Raw genomic sequence first — 20,805 nt, forward strand, 5'->3', positions numbered from 1 at the left:
ATTGTAAAAATTCAGAAATGGATAACACAAAACTATCTGATGGTAGCATAATAATATAAATACGTGAATGAAGCTGAACGTGAGTATGATTGAGGCAGAAGGACTGGGGACATATATAACACTGAAAAGAAAGAGAAAATGAAGACTGAGACAATATAACTTAGGAATGGTTAAAATGGACAATGATGGTGATTAAATGTACAAATATGAAAACGTTTGTGCATAAGGGAGAACAAATGAATTTCAACATTGCAAGGTGTTGAAAATGATCTGCTGTCAGGAAAAAGTACAATCAATGCAAGCTAGGGTCAGCAGTAACATTGTAATATGCTTCCAGTAAATGTAACAAAAGCATTATGCCAAAACTAAATGTCAAAAAGTGGATGCTATTGGGAAAGGGGGGGTATGGATTATTTGCAGAAGAAAAGGAAATGTCTTCATATAGATTATGGTGGTGAAGGTGTGACTGTTTACTTAGGTTGAATTGTATGATGTGCGAATGAAATTGTTTAAAAATGAACAGAGAGAAAGAAGTGCTAGAGAAAATGTGAAGGAGATGTACCAATTCACTGTTGGTAGGGAAACTGAGAGGTGCAGCCCCTCTGGAGGGCAACGTGGTGGTTCTACAGGAGGCCACGATTGGGTTTGCCATACGATTCTGCAACCCTGTTGCTAGGTACATACCTGGAGGAATTGAGAGGGGGGACAGGAGTGGACATTTTCACACTGGTGTTTATGGTGGCGGTGTTGTGATTTACAATAAATGAAAGTGGCTTAAGGGTACAACGACTGAGGAATGGAAGGGGTACTGTAGTGTTTACATGCAATGGACCTCTGAGCAACCTCCAGAAGGAATGAAGTTGTGAAGCATGCGACTAGTAAATGAATCTTATGGACAGTATGTTGAATGAAATATCAGAAACAAAAAGACAAATATTATCATGCCTCACTCCTATGAAGTAACTATAATCTACAAATTCAGAAAGTTGAAACTGAAAGCATGGGTTATCAGATTGGAGCCTGTTGTATAAGGTCCTACATTATAAGCTCTTACAGCAGTGACATATGTTCAGGAGGTCTACATTCTGAGATATGGAACTATTTGTGCATAACCTAGTAATTCCCTGAAATTTCAGGTATTTATGTGAGACCTGAGACTGAATTAGAGCACTGAAGCTACGAAAGCCTGCAATACCCCGTACAGTAACTGTTAAAGAAGTGATCAGATTTTGACTAGAGATGAATGAAGCTGATCTAGATAGGAATGAGATAAATCAGTATATAGGGTAAACAGTGATATGGCCCATATTTTAAAACTTCAACTTCTGTATGAGACTAAGGGGAGAGATGTTTATTTGGTGCAAAATTTATATTTTGGGTAGTACATTATCTAATTTAACTTGTATGGTCAGTTTATTTGAACACCATAATTACATGGAATTTTGAATAGGGCGTGAGATCTCGTTGTTTTATACAGGTTAGTGTGATGCCCAGATATATCCCAGTATAATTTGGTCAGTGAATAAATAAGTATTTGCAAAGTCCCCTTTGGGGACTGGGGAGAAAGGAGGAAATACTCAATTTTCCCATCTGAGGAATTCCTAACATTCTTATAAAGAGTAGGTATAATCAATTCGGTAGGCTGAGTTCTCAATCTTGGGTCTCGCCCCTATGAAACTCATTCCTGCAAAGGAATAAGAAGCTTCGCCTACTTGTAATTATGCTTAAGAGTCACCCCCAGAGAACCTCTTTTGTTGTTCGATGTGGCCTCTTTCTCTAAGCCAACCTGGCAGGTGACTCACCGCCCTATCCCCTAAAGGGGACATGACTCCCAAGGGTATAAATCTCCTTGGCAACACAGGACAGAACTCCCGGGATGAGCACAGACTTGGCATCATGGGGTTAGGAATGTCTTCTTGACCAAAAGGGGGAGGAGATTAATGAGACAAATAAAGTCTTGGTAGTTGAGAGATTTCAGACAGAGTTGAGAGGTTATCCTGGAGGTTATTCATATGCATTATATAGATATCCTGTTTTAGTTTATTGTGTATTGAAGTGGCTAGAGGGAAGTAACTGAAAATGATGAACTGTATTCCACTAGCCTTGATTTTGAAGACGATTGAATAACTATATATGTTTTACATTGTGACTGTGTAATTATAAAAACCTGTGTCTGATGCTCCTTTTGTCCAAGATATAGACAGATGAGTAAAAAAAGAAAAAAGGATAAAAAATATATACATAAGAGGTGGAGATAAAGGGCAAAAAAACTGTGTATATTGAAATATTAGTGGTCAATGAGAAGGGGGCATGGGATGTATGAGTTTTTCTTTCTCTTTTATTTCTTTTTCTGGAGTGATGCAAATATTCTAAAAATGATCATGTTGATGAAAACACAAGTATGTGATGCTGTTGTGAGCTATTCATTTTACTATGGATAGATTGTACTATGTGAAGATTTCTCAATAAAAATATTTAGAAAAAAATGTTGTGTTTAACTATTGCATCAGCTCCTAATGCAGGTGGGTGGCAAGCTATTCTGGAAAGTTTTATTAGAACCAGTGCTTGGAAACTTTGAAATCCAGACTTAGGTGTTTGACCTTATTTTAATCACCTGAACTTTTTATTAGAAAAACTTTAACTTATTTATCTTTCTATCCATAGAATGATGACTGACAGCATACACTCAATAAAATATTTGCATAAAAATGGATTAATAACAGCATAATTGTGGCTGCATATCTATAATGGCTACATGTGTACCTAACCTCACTTACATAGAATTTTTTTTCCTGAGAAATTCTATTTAGATTTTTCAAAACCAATTTCATGGAAGCAGATGAATGAATGTGATATTGCATATAATTTCACTATAAACCAAATTAAAGATTTTTCCCATTTTAGAACCAGGGGCATAAATAAGGATTACACAGAGAAAAATTATTTGCACATGTAAGCTTTTATTTTAAATATTTTGAAAGACATAGATTTAATATCATGGAAATCCCCAGTGTGATGGCAAAAGAAGCAAATTGCCACAATTACATAGAGACACAAAGGCCACAGCAGCAAAACTTATGCCTAATTACTGCTAAAGGGTATAATTATCTCTGAAGTTGACAAGAGCTATATCTGTTGGCCAATTTGCCAACATGTCACATATTTCAAGGAATTACATTTTCTATCCTAGTTTTTAGCCTCAGATATGAAGTCCTCAAATAGGAAAGACGAAAGTGGAATTATATGCAAAAATAGATGCAAGCTTATCCCTTACATGTGTTCTTCCACAAAGAGGAATATTTCTAGATCCTGAAAATGACTTTTTAAATTGATAACAGAAACCTGTATTTTGATACATATAACAATTTTCATCAAGTCAGGGTGTGTTCTTTAAGTGTTTTTCCTCTGTAATAACTGGAGATTATGGCATTTTCTGACATAAACCATTTCAGAAGTTTGTACTTTCTGTCTGGAGGACCTGTAAGGTAATTTTGGCTCTCCTTGGGATCTCTATCTTGTCTACATCCTTAAAGAAAAATGGGACCCGCAGGCAGCTTTGTAGAGAAAGTGAACTGGACGTGGATATTTATCTGAATCAGGGAAATGTTATTTATTAACTATATGACTTTCAGCAAGTGCCTTGACTTCTTTGTCTCATTTCACTTTTCTTCTAAGGGCCTTAAATGAATTAACTAATTTAATTCTCAAGCAACTCTAAGGAAGAGGTACTATCATGATGATGACCACTTTCTAAGGAAGAAACAGAAGTATTAGGGGTGTAGTAATTTTTCCACCTAAATAGCATGTAATCCTGGGAATTGAGCCAACTTCTGTCTCTTGAGCAGTAACCCTACTCACTTCCTTCTCTGTCTAGCTAATACCTATATCTGTCTGTGTATCTATCTATCTCCCTATCCCTATCTATATCTATCTATCTATCTATCTATCTATCTATCTATCTATCTATCTATCTATCTATCTAATACCTGCTTTGTAAGAGTCTTTTGAAAATTAAATAAGATAATGCCTGAAAAGCAGGTGTTTATTAAGTGTTTTTTAACCCTGAATATATACATTTGAGAAGAAGATTTGGAAACAGGAAATTAATTTTTCTAACAAATAAAATTTTATCCTTGATAAAAGGAAGAAAACTGCTAGGAGAAAGATTATATGAACAATTTGGCCAGTAAAGGTAATTAGAAATAGTTTGGGTGGTTGGTGCCCCACTTTCAGCCTGAATTACTTTATGGAGCATTAGGTTACAGATTATTGAATTTTAGAACTATAGAGGAAAATTTATATAGAATTTCATTGTTTTTGCCAATTTAAATTCCAATTACCAAAGGCTATGCCCAGAGTTGAAGGATCCTACTTAGAGCAATGACACTTTGAAGAAATGAAGACTCACTAATTATTTAATGGAACTGTAAAATGTCAAGTACAGCCATAAAATGCTAAAAGTTCACAGCAGGCCAGGCTTTTGGTGTTATAAATTTCCATCAACATCATCATAGGGATACTAACATATGCCTTCTAATACCAGGTCAGAAATTATATCACGCTTGGTTTGTGGTATGTTGTTGGCTGGCTAGAAGTGACTCTGGGACAAAAGGCAATATACAAATGTCACACTCAAGCAAAGCGTCTTTTCTCTGAGTGATTCCATTCGCTTTCCTAACGGGATAGGTACATTTTCTGGTTTTATATTAACTTGATTTTCCTAGTGAAGATTCATAATAAAACAGGTGAAATGTTTTTTATGGATATGTGTGTATTTGTATTTTAAACTCATTTTAAATTTTGGAATCAAATTATTTGTGAAAAAAAATTCATCATTTCTAATTGAGACTTATTTGGATAAGCTTACCTTTCAGCAAGTTGGGGAGTAACAGAGCAAAAGCACATTTAAAGGGAAAATGGAGATTTAGTGCCTTGGAACATTGAGATTAATATCTGTATGAAAACTCTGGAAGATAACCAGACCGTAGGTCTAGAACTTAAAAGAGAAGTAGTGGCTATAGACAGATTTGAGATTCATCAGCTTATCTGGGTCCTGAAGCATGGGAGCTGTGGTAGTCTCACACACAAAAAAGTATTTACCTGATTTTTTAGATCAGTGCTTTATATGAGAACTTAGAAGATGATTTTTTCAGGATTTCAGATATCATAAAAAATGAGTCACATAAGAAGTATACTTGATGGCAAAATCAACTTCAGTTAATTTTGTTTGACCGAAAATTTAGAGGAATGTATATTAAGGTCTACATTTAGGTTGGAAAATTAATTATGGCACTACAGAAAGAATAGCAGAGACAGGCTTTTAGAAGATTTAGTTTGAAAATGGGCTAGGAGTGTTTCTGTGTGCAAGGGGCTAGGCTGCTGCTTCCCTCTGCCTCTCCCTCTCACCCCTTAAAACTACAACAACTAAAAAAACAAAATATCTGCGTTTCTGCCTTGGATTGTATCAAAACAGATCCTCTGTATCATTTGTCTTTCATTAGGTTATTATTTCTCCACCTCCTCTTCCTTATTCTTCAGATCTTAACGCATTCAGAGAAATGATGCCCTTTGTCTGGTTGAAGAGTGGGTCTCTAAATTATGTACTGTGAAGATAAGGTCAAGACTGTTTAAGAAATCATCAATTTGTACCAAGAGGTGCCATTGAGAACCTGTTAGCTCCCTGAAGTAAGTAGAGGATTTTTACTGCTTACCTTTCCCCACAAGCACACTTTTTTATATCTCTCCACAAACTTATTATTCCCATAATCATCTTTCAAGACTCTATTCTAGAGACACTTCCATGAGGGCTTCCCTGATTTTCCCAGCTCAGTGGAGCACTCCCTCTTTGTGTTTCTGGCACAGCTTTATTGTTACTATACTTACTACAATGAAGAAAAAGGATTTATGCACATATTTGTCTCTCCCTAGGAGTTTCTCTACGAGTTTCTCTGTGAATTATGCGGGAGCAGAGATCTTGTCTTACTCACTTGGGTCATTCAATTCTGTAGCCCTAGTCCTACTTCAATTTGTGACAATATGCTTTTATACTGAATTGAACTGAGTGTAGAATAGAAATGTTCTCTGGGGCTCTGGAAAAAGAAATAGGGCTAAAGGGCAGTAGTGACAAGGACACAGATTATTCAAATTAATTACTGATAATAAGGCTGTTTGATAGTAGAATGACCCACCTTTACAGTATAGGTCAAGCACAAGGTGAACGATAATGCAGAAGAGATTTTGTATTGTGTACTCTTGCGTAGCATGACCTCTAAATTACCCACCAACTCTTGCATTCTATGCCTTACATTTTTCTCTCATGTCGTTAACTACCCTCTTGGGTATTTTCAAGAGTACTTTCATATATATTATCTCATTTATTTGAACAAATTTCCTGTTATGTATGTAGGGACAGGTAATATCATTCTAATTGTTCAGTAAAATGAGGCATAAAGAAGTTAAGTGACAGGAACAGGGATATTCAGTCAGCATTAAATTTGAGGCCAGAATATATTCTTCCCCAGAGTAGTTTAGTATATTTTTATAAAGAATATCTGAAATTTTCTAATTCGGACATTTTGGAGAGTATAGTCATCCAGATATTCACTAATGAATATGTTTTTTCCTGCTATGTTTTTATACATGCTTACTTTTTTAACTGTTCAAACCACCAGCCAATAGTTTATGCAGCTTTGTCATGATTCCTAAAGGATTCTGAAAAGCGAGGAAAAAAACAGAGCAGCACATATGCAAAATAAAGTGCCTATGAAGAAGTGGTGATGACATTCCATCGTGTTTCAGCAGTCACTGTGATAGAAGCACTTCATGTCAGGATCCTCAAGAGTGAAGCCTGGGTTGCTGCAGGTCAAGTATCAGATTTGGAAGAGATATTTGGCTTTAATGCATTCTCTGGAAAGACTAGAGATGCAAAGGAGTGATTTGGTGTTGTATTAAACACCTATTGTGCATTTAATTTTGTCATGTCTCTCTAAATTCCTTGTTTTTGGTAGCTATATAAGAAGGACTGTACTAACAAGTTAGATAGTTCCTGAAGTCAGTTAAGATCTTATGAGAAAAATAAACTCATCATTTCAGGTACTTATTCCTGACTAACAAACTACCCCAGACTTGGTGGATTAATATTTAACAATGATTTTTACCTCATGATTCTGTGTATGGGTGGTTCATCTACTGGTCTCATATGAGATCACTCATGAACCTACGGTCAGCTGGTGGCTGGGCTATGCTTTCAGCTGGATCCTTTAGTTTTCCTCCTTTTATGGCCTGTCCAGATAGATAGTTTGGCCATCCCCTGTGTAGTGGTCTACGGGTCTAAGGGCCATTCATATTAAGGCCTGGGCTTTGTATCCAGTAATGTCATTTCACCACATTCTAGTTGATCTGAATAGGCCTGGACTCAAGAGAAGGAGAAATTGCCTGCACTTCTTGAAGGAGAAGCAGTATGCATAAAAGGGATAACAATGCATTGTGGTGACCAATGTTAGTGGCCGTAGTTAAATGCAACCTATTGCAATGACCACCCAGGAAAAAAGTGACAAAGAAAACAGGAAAATATGATCTCCAGAATAGCATTGTTATTTGCCAAGATCATAGAAATAATCACTTAAAAATTATATGAATGATGCTTCTACACATGTTATTTAAAAGCCCTAACAATCCTGATGTTCTTAGAGTAAATCAGTTGTTATTAGGTCTGAATTATAGTTATGCTTTTCCCATCTATGTGGGATTTTTATTGCTTGTTTCTTGCAATTTGGGGATGTGATAAGCGTTTTCTGAGATTCAGCAGTCCCACCAACTTGTGTAATTAAAGCAAATTGTTTCCAAAGAATTTCTTATCATGCATTACTTAGTTTTTGATTGATAACTAAATTATATTCATATAATATTGGGTTAATTTCCAGATCAATTTTTATAATCTAAATTTTTACTAAATATTTGATTTGATTTTAAGTTATTTCAGCAAAATTCTGATTCACATTTGCTTTCTTTTACCACTTCTTGATGATTATATAATAAATAGGTGATTTTCTCTATATGCATTTTAAAAATCTGAAAATATGGCTCTACAATATTGATCTGAAACATTTGGACTGGCTTTAATAGTTTTCTAGATATCTGATGTTTGAAAATTTCATTTATAGCATATGTTTTATTGCTTTAGTTGTGTCATGGCATTGGAAAAGCCATGTTGATGATTTTAGGATGTGTATTTTGCTTTCTTGAAGTTCACTGTGTCAGTACAGGTTTCTTAATTTATAAAAATCAAATGCATAATATGCTTATAAATCAATTGCTCAGCAATAGACTTTACAACATAAAGATGCTTGAAATTTTGTCTCATCACTTACTAAACTCAAAACCAGATTTAAAAAGTCTTGCTACTTAATCATTCTTTAAATATTTTCATGGCAATATAGTCAGCTCTTTTCTGGCAATAGTAATTTAGTAATTTGCATGATATCATTGACTAGAGGAGTCATGGTTCCAGAACAGAAGGTTTTGGTAACTTTTTCTTTTTAATTTGATTTTAGTGTTTAATGCCTGGTCCTCTGATTTAACATTTCATTCTGTCTACTGTATTCTTTTGCTAGTGGAAACATATAGCTTCCTTTTTTTTCGTTCTGCCTCTGTATACATAAGAATATTTTTTGATTCACACTTGAAACTCAAGATAACATTTCTAGTTTATTTGTAAGGAGTATTTACAAATCTAAATTGAAAAATATGATCTCTCAATGTATTTATCAAAGTTTTTATAGTTTCATTTTTGGTTACACAAAATAATATTATTTAATAAAATCCTAATGTGTTTCTTTGTTATTTCTGTAGATAATTTTTAAAAATCTATAATTTCTAGCTTTCATAAATAATTTTCTTAATTTTTTTTAAAAAATCTATAATTTTAGCTTTCATAAATATTTTTGTTAATGAAATAATACATTTAAGTATAACTTAACAAATTGTCCTATTCCCTTATGTACAAGAACTAGTGTGAGCTATTTTGTATACATTTTTAAATTGATAAATAGAAAAAAAGGTTTCTAAGTTTTAAATGAGCTGTATAGAATATCCAGGAATTATATCTTTTCAAATATCTAGTGATCTTTTAACATCATGAAATCAAATTTGTAGATTGAAATCAAGATATTTTAAAAGTGGAGTAGAGAGCGTGAAATAGTTTAGAATAGAAAATATCAGAGTACATAAGCATGTAGTAAAGGGTAAATGTTATTTTGCAAACGTTCTATTTCAATGTTATACATTTATGTGTATTCAGTCACAGCGTAAAATTTGCCTCTAGCTGAGAGTCATGGTTAAATCGGTGTGAAAGCTACCTGTGAGAAGCATCTTTATTTAGTTCTTCAATAACAAGATTAAATCTCACTATTAAGCTAAGTATAGCATATCCACTTACAGAACCACAAAGCTAGTTTTAAAATGAGCTGTAATTAATCATAAAAAGTATGAAATTTCAGACTTAAATAAGTTTTAAGTAAGGTATGGGTCTTCTATATTTAAACTTTACTTTTCATATTAAGATGCTTGGATTTCATCTACTTTTTAATTTTAATGTCTCAGTTTATTCTTCATAACCATAAGGACAATTGTCAGTCATTCTTGGAAATATATTGACAGGAGACTTCTCCTTTGATAGGTGTGAATATATTTGTTTATAGGACAGAAATAGTTTAATACTATGAAATAGTAAGTTTCTATTAATTTTATGTTATCAAGACCTTCAAATTGAAATGGTATATATAAAAAAAAATCAATGCAGTGAATAATGCCAATTCTCCCATTCTGCTTAATTTCATGCAGTTATGATCAAAGGTTAATACATTAGATTGGTATTGAAAACGGATGTTTTTCATTCTAATAATTGGTCGGTCATATGTTTAATGAGATGTGTGTGCCTTGGCTTAGTGCCTTTTGCTAAGGCACTAAAGGTGCAATTCTTCTTTCATGGTCCTAATATTTTAGTTACAGAGACTAAATAAATGGTCATGAAAAATGGGAGTTCCTTGAAGGCAACAATGATGTATATTCATAATTATAACTATTTCACCTCCAATAAAACTTTAGTAAGTGTTATTGAAAGAATGGGTGATTGGATAAATTAATTTAAATGATATTGGAAAGCCTGTGGCATTGTCTATGAATTTAACATGTGGTAAGAGAAAGGAGGAACTGAGATGAACTCAAGTAGTTTGGAAAAAATTTAAAGGAGATTTTTCTAGAGTTGAATTCTAAACGATAGAAAGAGTTGTTTCCGATTGGGACGATTGCAAGTAAAACTGTAAAGCCTGTTCTTCCCTACCTTTTTTCTTCACCAAGAAGAAATAATCAAATAAAAACCATCTCCACAGCCTTTGTTACCTGGGTGGTTGTATTGTCAGAATACTGGTTCCCAAAAGATGTCCATATCCTAATACCTAGAATTTGTGAATGTCACTGTTTTGGTTTTTCAAAGCTGTTGGAATGCAATATACCAGAAACAAACCAGCTTTTTAAAAGGAATTAAGTAAGTTGCAAGTTTACAGTTCTAAGGTTATGAAAATGTCCAAATTAAGGCATAAGAGGTTATCCTCACTCAAGAAAGTCTGATACCATCTGGAACATCTGTCAGCTGGGAAGGCACCTGGCTGGTGTCTGCTGGAGTCTCTGGCTTCTGGACATCTCTGTCAGCTGGGAAGGCACGTAACAATGTCTGCTAGCTTTGTTTCCTCATCTCATGAGTCTTCCCAGGGGACATTTTCCTTCTGCATCTCCAAATGTCTTTGGCTATGTGGGCTCTGTCAGGACTAAAGCTTTTTCCAAAATGGTTCCTTCTTAAAGGGCTCCAATAAACAACCCCACCTTGATTGAGTGGAGACACATCTCGATGGAAACCACCTAATCAAAAGGTACCCCCCACAATTGGGTGGGTCAGATCTCCATGGAAACAGTAAAAAAGATCCCACCCAGCAATGCTGAATGAGGATTAAAGAACATCGCTTTTCTAGGTACACAACAGTTTCAAACCAGCATAGTCACCTACGTGCAAAAGGGATTTTGCAGATGTGTTTCTGAATGATGTCTCTTCTCTTTTTGCATTTCCTTGGAATAGAACTGATTATCTGACCTGGATATCCAAGGCACACATTAGCAAATGACATATAAACTCCTGATTAGCAATGACATATAAACTCTGTCCTGACTCAAAAATGAACTTGGTCAATTAAATTCTCTTTCTCCATTTCTAACTTTGGAGTACAAAAAAAAAAAAGAAAGAAAGAAAAAATTATGATTTGTGATATGACTTGTAGCTAAAAGGTCATGAAGTAAGTCAGAGCTGAAAGTCCATGAAGGTCCTTGTGCAAGATAAAGTAATGGAGAAGAAGAAACTAGGGGGTACAAGAGCATAGTTATCATCAGAGAAACAAGATACGGGGAGGTATGCAGAGAGCAGAGACCTCAGAGCCCTTGACATTGAAGTGAAGGAATAACCCCACTGCAAGTTTCGATCCCCAACATAGTCCATGATTAATCTTCCAAGATCCTATTCCTTCCTTGAGATTATTTAAAAGAGTTTCCTTCATTTAAAAGTCATAGGCCTAAGTGAAACATGAACATTATCTATAAGGAGTCTTTGATAAAACCATTTTAAATGATCTAATGCAGAAAATTCCAAAAGAAGAAACTGGGTCAAGAAATGAGAGAAGGAGAAGGGACAGAAGGAAGGACAGAACAAGCAAGAAAGTCTCAAGACTTCACTTTAGGTCTTCATGAAAGTACATGAGATAAATTAACACTTGTAATTTAAAAACTTGCCCCGGGCCAATATCATTTTATAGGAATGATAAAATCAGGAAAGGGAATGAACAGCGATGAATAGTTTTCTGTCCTTTCTGTCCTTTTTTTCTGTCCTACATCATCGGTCTGAGGCTCTCAGGAGTGTATCAGTCACTTCATGGTGCATGCAGCTGATGATAACCCTGTGATGGCCTTTAATACATACCACTTTTTTCCTTGTTAACGTGTCTTGAAATCTACCACTCACAGCCTTCTGGCAACAACATATAATTTCTTATCAAGATCGAATCCTGCAATCTCTTACTCATCACTTTCCTCCTTTTCATATCCCCACAGTTCTAATCCCGGTCTGATCACATCTTGACTTGTCACCCACATAGGCCACCTTTCTCATATCTTTTCCATCTGACGTAATCTAGATATGCCCCACAATAATCTTTTAAAACTCCTTTTAATCTTGTTGCTGCCTGAGTCAAAAGACACCAAATGATTCCCTAACATTTACAGGTTCCTACTCCACAGTATAGCTTTCAAGGTACTCTTCAGGCTAGTTTCAAGTTCCATTTATCATGCCTCATATCCCATTGTATTTCCACAGAAATCATCTTCAGCAGCTAACTTGGCTCATTCAAAATCCTCTAAATATATCTCTTCATTTTTTGCCAGTGTGGTTTCTGCCCATCTCAATCCTTTCACCTTCAGTGTTCTCCCTGGCACATTTTACCTATTCAAACCCTAGTCTTCTTTTGTTTAGGCTCTTTCAAAGTAGAAAATGCATTGCTTCTGGAATAACCCATGCTTCCATTCTTTTAAAGACACTGAAAAGGAAACTTCAGAGCTACAAGAGACTGACTGAGAAGAACGATATTTTCTTCTCCTTTATTCCCTGTCAAATGCAATGTCATGCATTGTGGCCAATCCCAATATCATTTTCATCGTTTAGTCCTGAAGGTGGGAAGCATCAAGCGTTAAACTATCCCATACTTCAAAGTCAGGTCAGACTACTACACTAGCGATCTAGCAAAGGAATGTTTCAATACTTTTTTTTTTTAACACTTTCCCTGGGACAGAGATTGAGAGCTCCTAGTGAAATAAAATCATAACCTTAGCAGGTAAATGCCAATCCTTGCAATTGATGTGGGAAACAAAGGTATAACCAGTCTCCCTAATCAGTATTCAGAGGCATATCGTTAAAAAGAGTATAAACATGACCCCTTAAGCAGCAAATGTGCTCATTATTCACTCTCAGAGCAGATATACAGGAGTCTTACAGGTAAGGACAGAATGATCTTGCTTGGTTGTCTTGCTAAAGAAAACTGATAATATATTCTTTTTATCTTTTATGTAAGAAAGAAAAAAATATTTCATGGTGATTTATCAGTTTCAGGGCTCATTTGGATATTTACTTGAGAATCCCCCCAAATATCCATCTCTTAATTAAAGCCCTTTGATCTTTACTACCTAAAATTTCCTGATTCTGAGCTTCTGAAGCCCATTATACCTAAAACATGCATTAGCAATTAATCATGAAGCAGCTGATGTCACTTACCTCCTTGAGCTCTTATTTAAATAGTATATAGTTGTTTTAAGTATTATCTATTTTTTGTCACACCTACTTAAACAAATTAGAAGTTCCTTGAAGGAAGTTGCTGTTCCTTTTTGTTGTGGTGGTATTCCATAAGGTGCCCACCAGTGCTTTCATTAAAATAATATTCAATATTTCATACTGAAATTTTAGTATGCATAAAGCATTGTTCTGGACACTCATATCTTGCATATGTTAGGTTCTTTTCCCTCTCTCTGGAATGTCATTTTAAGCATCTGTCATCAAGAAGGCAACATCCTTTCAGCAAACCTAGAGAACTGTAGCCAAAAAAAATTACTTGCCTATTTCCTGAATGTTCATTAACATCTTTGCACTGACTACAGAATACATTATAGAATGCCCTATTGGGACAGAATTGTTCAAGGGTAGGCTCAGCAATAAGTAATCTTTTTCACCAGGGTTTACATAACCTCTTTGATTGCAAGTGAAGTCAAAGCAGAGAGAATTCCAAGATCTTTGACTATTCTAGATCCAATATCAAGTAGGCTTGGCTATTTTGCTGCTACTGATTTAAATTTATTAAATGATTGCTAGCACAAGTATCAGTGTTCATGGTGTTGAACTGATTCTACCTTTTCAGGTTTTTAATAAATAAAAAAAGATAATAAGCAGAGTAGTTTCAAGTGAGAAGCAGAGGAAACACTTTGAGGACCCTTGAGAATGACTACAAATAGTTTGTGGCACCTATGAACTGTAAGGTTAATCCTAAATGACATGAAGCTTTCAGAAATAGGTTACATCTTTTCTAGCAAATGCTTCAAGAGACTGGGACTCTAGGAGACAGTCAGAACGTGAGCAACTCCTCACAGCTGCATATCATAAACCAATGATAAATTTCATTTATTTTTAGAGAGTATTTGGAGGGCCATTAGCTGTCTACTGCTCTTTTAAGTCACACCCACATACTTTAAATCATAATCACCTCCATGAGAGTCATTATTCTTAAAAACAATCTGCATCACAATGTATAATGGAGAGGTCCAAATAGGAGTGTATGTCAGGTAATGATTGGAGTAAACTCGGCCTAAAGAACAATGCAGTACAATAATATAATTAATAGAATACAGGATAGTAATATTTATAGGAGAAACAAGGGTATTAAATGCAGTACTCTATAGTTTTCTGTATTACTTTCTGGTTTATTTCCTTTCTAAGAAACTTTTCCCTAAACCATAAAAATATCCCTTTTACAATTAAATAAGAAAAATTGGAACATTTGATTAATATAGACACAATTCTCAATATTAATCAAACAGAAGTCATCTTAGAACTACTAATTTCCTCTGAGAGAGATTTTTGTCCAGTCCATCCAAGCAATTTCTATAACAAAGTAGATAGCTGTCCATGTGCTGTAGCCTTCTCAAGTTAGACGGAAAACTGGATGAGTCCTTTGTTGTCTCACATCTTAATGAATGTTCCATATTTTCTTTGATATGTAAGTTCTTCTATGGCAAGAGAACATATTGTTTAGCAAAGAACAGAAAAGACTTGACTATTATGTGATAGTCTGCCAGCATATATAGTCAATTAAGGAAATGTTTAAAAGGCATTATTCTCATTACTAAATATGATAAATCCATAAGTTGAAAGAGTACCAATAATTAGTACTGAACATAAATGTTGGAAATGCCTTGTATTTTACAGATATAATAAACAGCAGGTATTCCTACTTTTCAGGTGATTAATATGAGTTTTTCACTAATTCTTTCTCTAAATCTTTTACTCTTTCAAGAGCAGTATCTGTATTACACTGTAGAAATTATGTAATTAATGGAAGAAAATTACTCACCTGCATATTTAAGAATAGAATTAGAACAGTGAATACAAATAAATTAAAAACTAATTAATTTGTAATTTATGAACTGATGGCCACTTATGCCATGACACATTGAATGCTTTAATAAGCAACTGTATTCAACACAAGTCTTAGTGGGAGTGATTGACAAATGTGGGCATGCAGGTCTCCTGTCATGAATACAGATGATGTCAGAAGTAGCTTTTTGTATTTTATACACTATTTGAAGATTGCACCTTGTTAATATGTCATTTAATTGTTGTTTGAATTACATATACTCAGTTTTGACTTTCTGTTCTTTAAGTTTTAATTGTCCTATGTTAATTAAAATTCTTTTGGACTAATAAACCACATGTTGTCAATGACAGGAAAATGCGGCCCATTAAGTTTAATTAATGGTTCAGACTGATTAGCAATGGCTGAGTAATATCAGTGACTCATAATGTATTTAATATATACCAACCATTATAATTATTATTTTTAAGAAAGATCATCAACTCTGGGTGTTTGTGATTCAACCCTATACTTACTATGGTCAATACTTTTTTTCCCTACTTTTATACATATTTTCTGGGAAGATATGGATATTAATACTCTTTGGATCATAGAAATAAATACTCATATGTATTATTGACAAATATATTTAGAGAAAATAATAATATAGAATTTTAACTGAAGCACATTTTCTTGATTTTTATGTTATTAAAATTATAGCACAAATGTTTATCTTGCTTATTTCCAAAATTTTTTAAGGGTATACTAGTTTTTTATTGTACATTTTTACTATTAGAATGCCTCAATCATGGCAAACACTTACTGGTTTTTCATAATGATACTGTTGTGGAAAAAAAGACCACAGACTCAAATTTTGGGATTATGTGAGCCATATTGCAGGGAGGCAGAGTTGAACTTTCACGAGCAAGGGAGCACCCATTCTGAACACTGTCAAAATACCAAGTTATGCTTTATGCCTTAAGATTTGCCTTGAATTGGTCACTCTCTGGAAAAGAAATGGCGCAAGAGATGATAAGAACTCATCTTAAAATGGGAAACTTTAAAAAGGCTATTTGAAACAGTTTTGATAACTCACAGAAGACAAAAGCAAATATATGTTTGAAAAGAGATTAAGGTACATTTGAAAACAGAAGTCTTGAAAATACAAAGGAGACAATACTAGCATTGAAGACCAGTAAAGGAATTCTAATGTTTTTAAGACACAGCAGCATACAGAAATTTTTGCTTGAGTTTTTAACTGATGACTTGACATAAAAGCCATTATGTCTATAATTTTCACATATACTTCTACAAAATATTATTACACAATGTACTGACATCAGATAATACCGTAGCATCTTCATAATGTACCTCATCCTACATTTGCTAATTCTTAATTATAAATACTGAATATGGAGCAGTAGAAGAAATTCCTTCTACTTTTCTTAACATTTTGCAGGTAGGAAAGTAAAATGCTTAAAATTAAAAAAAAAATAAGACTTGGATCTGAGGAGTTACAGGGAATTAATTAACTTGGTGGTGGAACAAGGGATCTAACGGGATTGCAGAAAGAGCACAAGCCAGACCTATTTTATGGAATTGCACTCCAGTTTACATTCACAATACAATAAGGGCTTTCTTCTTTCCTCTTCCCTTTCTCAATTTTCTTCCATTACATAATTTTTTTTTCACTTTGGCTAAACTGGTCACATTTGGAGAAAATTATTTCATATGCATTTAAAGCTTTTAGGACATACTAAGAATTCAAAATTATTTTTATTTTCCTTTTCATGCTGTTCATTATTATTATTATTACTTGGCCATTTGCTCTGGAGGACAATCTATTACACTGCCACTTCACTGAATATTTTTGAAGATGAGCGAGAATGCCAGTTCCTGGTTTGTAGTTTACAAAGACACTTCATAACCCATTCTGAGACTTAATAACTCATCTGTAATGCTAGCTTGACTCTAATAAATTCCAAAGGCTACAGGGTGCATTTCTCATTGTCTGTCATAGGAGAAGGTGGAGTTTTTTTGTTTGTTTGTTTGTTTTTTTCCATGTAATATCATAAGATACCTATTTTTGCTGTGGAATAAATTTAACTGTCTCTGGTTTTCTCTTTTGTGTATCCTTGTATCTCTGCTGAAACAATTGCATATTTCTATTAAAATTATTATGTCATACGAGGTCACAGGACATAAGATCAATAAATAGAGTGGCATGAATTTTATGTCAATTTTATTTCTGTATATTAGGAGCAAACAATGTAGAAATAAAATTTAAAAATGGAATGAAACAATTTCATTGATAGTAGCATCAAAAAGATTTAAATGTAAGAACTAAAATTATGAAATTTCTAAAAGAAAAATAGGAGAAAAAACTTGAGATCTAGGGGTTGGGCAAAGATTTTCTTACTATGGTAAAAAGGCATGAAAATTTTTTTAAAGATGACAAATTGAACCTCAGAGAAATTAAAATGTTTACTCTTTAAAAGAAAATGAAAAGATAACCTAGAACTAGAAAGAAAATATTTAAAAAATATTATTTGATAAAGGACCTATATTCCAAAATGTGTAAATAACTCTTACACCTCAAAGACAAAAAGACAAATATCTCAGTTAAAAATGGACAAAATATTTTAATAGACCCATAAATGCTGTATGAGGGGCAAATAAGAACATAAAACATGCTTAACATATTTTAGTCATTAGGGAAATGCAGATTAAATCCACAATGAGATACCATTACAAACCCATGAGAATAGCTAAAAATAAAATGCAAAATGTCGGTGAAAATATGGAGAAACTTAATGTAAAATGAAAACAGTTTTGTGGTTTCTTACTAATTCTATCCAGCTATTATATTCTTCGGTATATACCCAAAATAAATGAAACCATATGTCCATAAAAAGACTTGTTTTAACTGGAAACATTTCAAATAGCCATCAACTTGTAAATGAATAAACAAATACTACTCGGCAATAAAAAGAATGAGATATTGATACATGCAACCACATTAACAGATCTGAAAATATCATACTAAGTGAAAAAAGGTGGACAAAAAGCTATATAGTGTATTATTCCACTTATGTGGAAGCTCTAGAAAAGTCAAAGCTTTAGAGACAGAAGGTAGATCTGTGGTTTCCTGAGGTCCAGGAGTGAGGATTGGCTGTAAATGGTCACGGAAATTTGGGGAGGTTCTAAAATCATTTTAAACCTATTGTGGTGATGGTTGTGTAATTGTATTAATGTACTAAAATTCATCAAACTACATACTTAAGTGAATTTTATGGTAGTAAATTAGTTCACTAAAGCTATTAAAATTATGAGGCTACTCATAACATTGATTTTTAAAGTTGTTTTCTGTGATTTGTGGGAAAAGTATATAAATGCTTAATTAAAAGAAATGCACTGAAAGCAAAATTATTAATCTGGAGAGAAGACTTGCTGGCCTCTATCTGTGAGAATTCAGAGAATGGCATTCATTAACATCTAGCTCAGAAAACTGATTTTGTCAGCAGAATAAAACTATTGGTCATAGGGGCCTATATTCTTGTACATAAAACTATATTTATTACTGCAGACAGTACTATATTGCAAGCTAGGTGGCATTATCATTTATTAATCATAATGAAAATGCATTGACATATTTTGGAAAACAGCAATTACAGAGGTAAGAATTTCAGTTCTCTAAGAATGGCTTATAAGGCTACTCGTAAATTAGAAAACTGCTTGATTAGCACAGACTAAAACAATAGGAATTAGATAAATTTGATATTTAGTGGTATCAGGATACCCTGGTTCCTCTGTTCCACAGCATGGTTGGCCTTTTCCATGACCAAACAACTCCCTCATAGATATAGCTATAAATGGATATGGATATGGAGATGGATATGGATATGGATAGAAGGAGAGGTTAGAAGTAGATATATGCATTTGTTAGATTGATTCCTAAAAGCAACAAGATAGAAGCCACAAACTTTTTAACCTATCTCAGAAGTGAAACCTATTACATCTACGCATCCTATTGAATAGAAACAAGCCACTAAACCCTCTCTCCAGGGGAGAAGATTACATAAGGACCCAAAAATCAGGAGGCAGACACCATCAGAGGCATCTTAAAGGATGCCCACCATAGTTCTGTTTGTCTATTTTTGGGAGCAGCCTCCTTTTAGCTGAGAACATCAAGTGAAATTTCATCAATGGGGAAAATATATAGTTCCTACCAAAAAAGGCCGAATCAGAAATGCAGATTCCAGTAAAGAAAGCGTCAACTATTTACAGATGTATACTTCTTTTGTTAACAGTTGAAGGTCTTTTTATTAAGAATAATAAAATATAATAATAAGAAAAGAGAGAAAAGATATATATATTTTTTGAAGGATACTGAGAGATACAGAGCTACTTGAATAGTATAAGCCTCATGTTCCCACGTAAATTGTTGCTATTTGCTTTTAATTTAGCATCAGTCTAGCTGGAGACATAAAACTAGGATCAGGGAACCAAAAATATGTTTTCTGTGTCTCCTCTTTTGACTTCCTCCTTTATTCCTTTCTCATTTTTCATTCAAAATCATACATGTTTTTTGATTATTTAATTAGCGATAAAAACATTTGTTTTTTTTTTCATTGAGCTGGTCTGAAGCCTCTAAACTCCAGGGTCATGATCATATTCAAAGATTATTTTTATTGGCCAAATATAAAAATGAAATGTGAATTTAAAAATCATAAAACTTTAGTGTGACAGTAGAGCAGTTGGTGGTGGCGTATGTATGTGCCTTAAATTAGGAAACCATTGACAAATATTACAAGACTGAGTAAAAGATCTTTATATTTTTTTCTTAATAATTTTTAATAGTATTTTGTGTATTATTATCATTATTGTTATTGTTTTGCTTATCCATTTAATATGAACTTCATTAAATTGTAATAATTGAGAGAGAAAATCCACTTAATGTTCTGTCATGGTTAACTTAGGAAAGCCTAGCTGTACATACTATGAGTATAGAGTTCTCTGCATTGTCAGTAGGCAGTTTCCTGAAACTCATTTTTATGTTATTCTGAAATTCACTTTTATGTGAAATAGAGAAAATAATCAATTTCAATCCTCTAAAGTAAAACTATATGCAAACCATTTTAAATATAATATTTCTTTTTGAACAGTAAAGTTATTCAAAACCATTTTTTAACCTCACAGCCAACATTAATAAACTACTGTTAACACCAGGAGAGATTGTTTCTTCGGTGTTAACATTTTTATATAGTTCAGGAATTTTATGTCTACAAGTCATGGAAATCGAATTCAAATGAGCACAGAAAAAAGTTAGATTTTATTGAAAGACTCCTAATTTACCAAAGAGAGAATTAAAAAACAATAATGATGACTGTCTAGAATTCTGCCAAGACCTTTTCTGTCTCATAGCTTCTCACTATAGGTTCCCTCCATATGACGTGAGATAGTCTTCAGAGTTCTGCAACTTGGAGCTCCACTGTCAGGGTGAAAAATACCAGAAATATGCTCTAATGGCTCAGGTTTGGGTCAAATGTCCTCCTACGGATCACTCATCTGTGACCAGGGGAACAAGACCCTGTGG

At 33.8% G+C, this 20,805-nt stretch overlaps 1 protein-coding gene across 2 annotated transcripts in view; it reads left to right on the top strand.

Annotated features, from left to right (window-relative positions):
- RALYL (RALY RNA binding protein like) overlaps window positions 1-20,805 on the top strand; it is a 741,752-nt gene that overhangs the window by 72,405 nt on the left and 648,542 nt on the right. The window lies entirely within an intron of this gene.

Source organism: Tamandua tetradactyla, chromosome 6 (assembly GCF_023851605.1).
Source record: "Tamandua tetradactyla isolate mTamTet1 chromosome 6, mTamTet1.pri, whole genome shotgun sequence".
NCBI classification, from domain to species: Eukaryota; Metazoa; Chordata; class Mammalia; order Pilosa; family Myrmecophagidae; genus Tamandua; species Tamandua tetradactyla.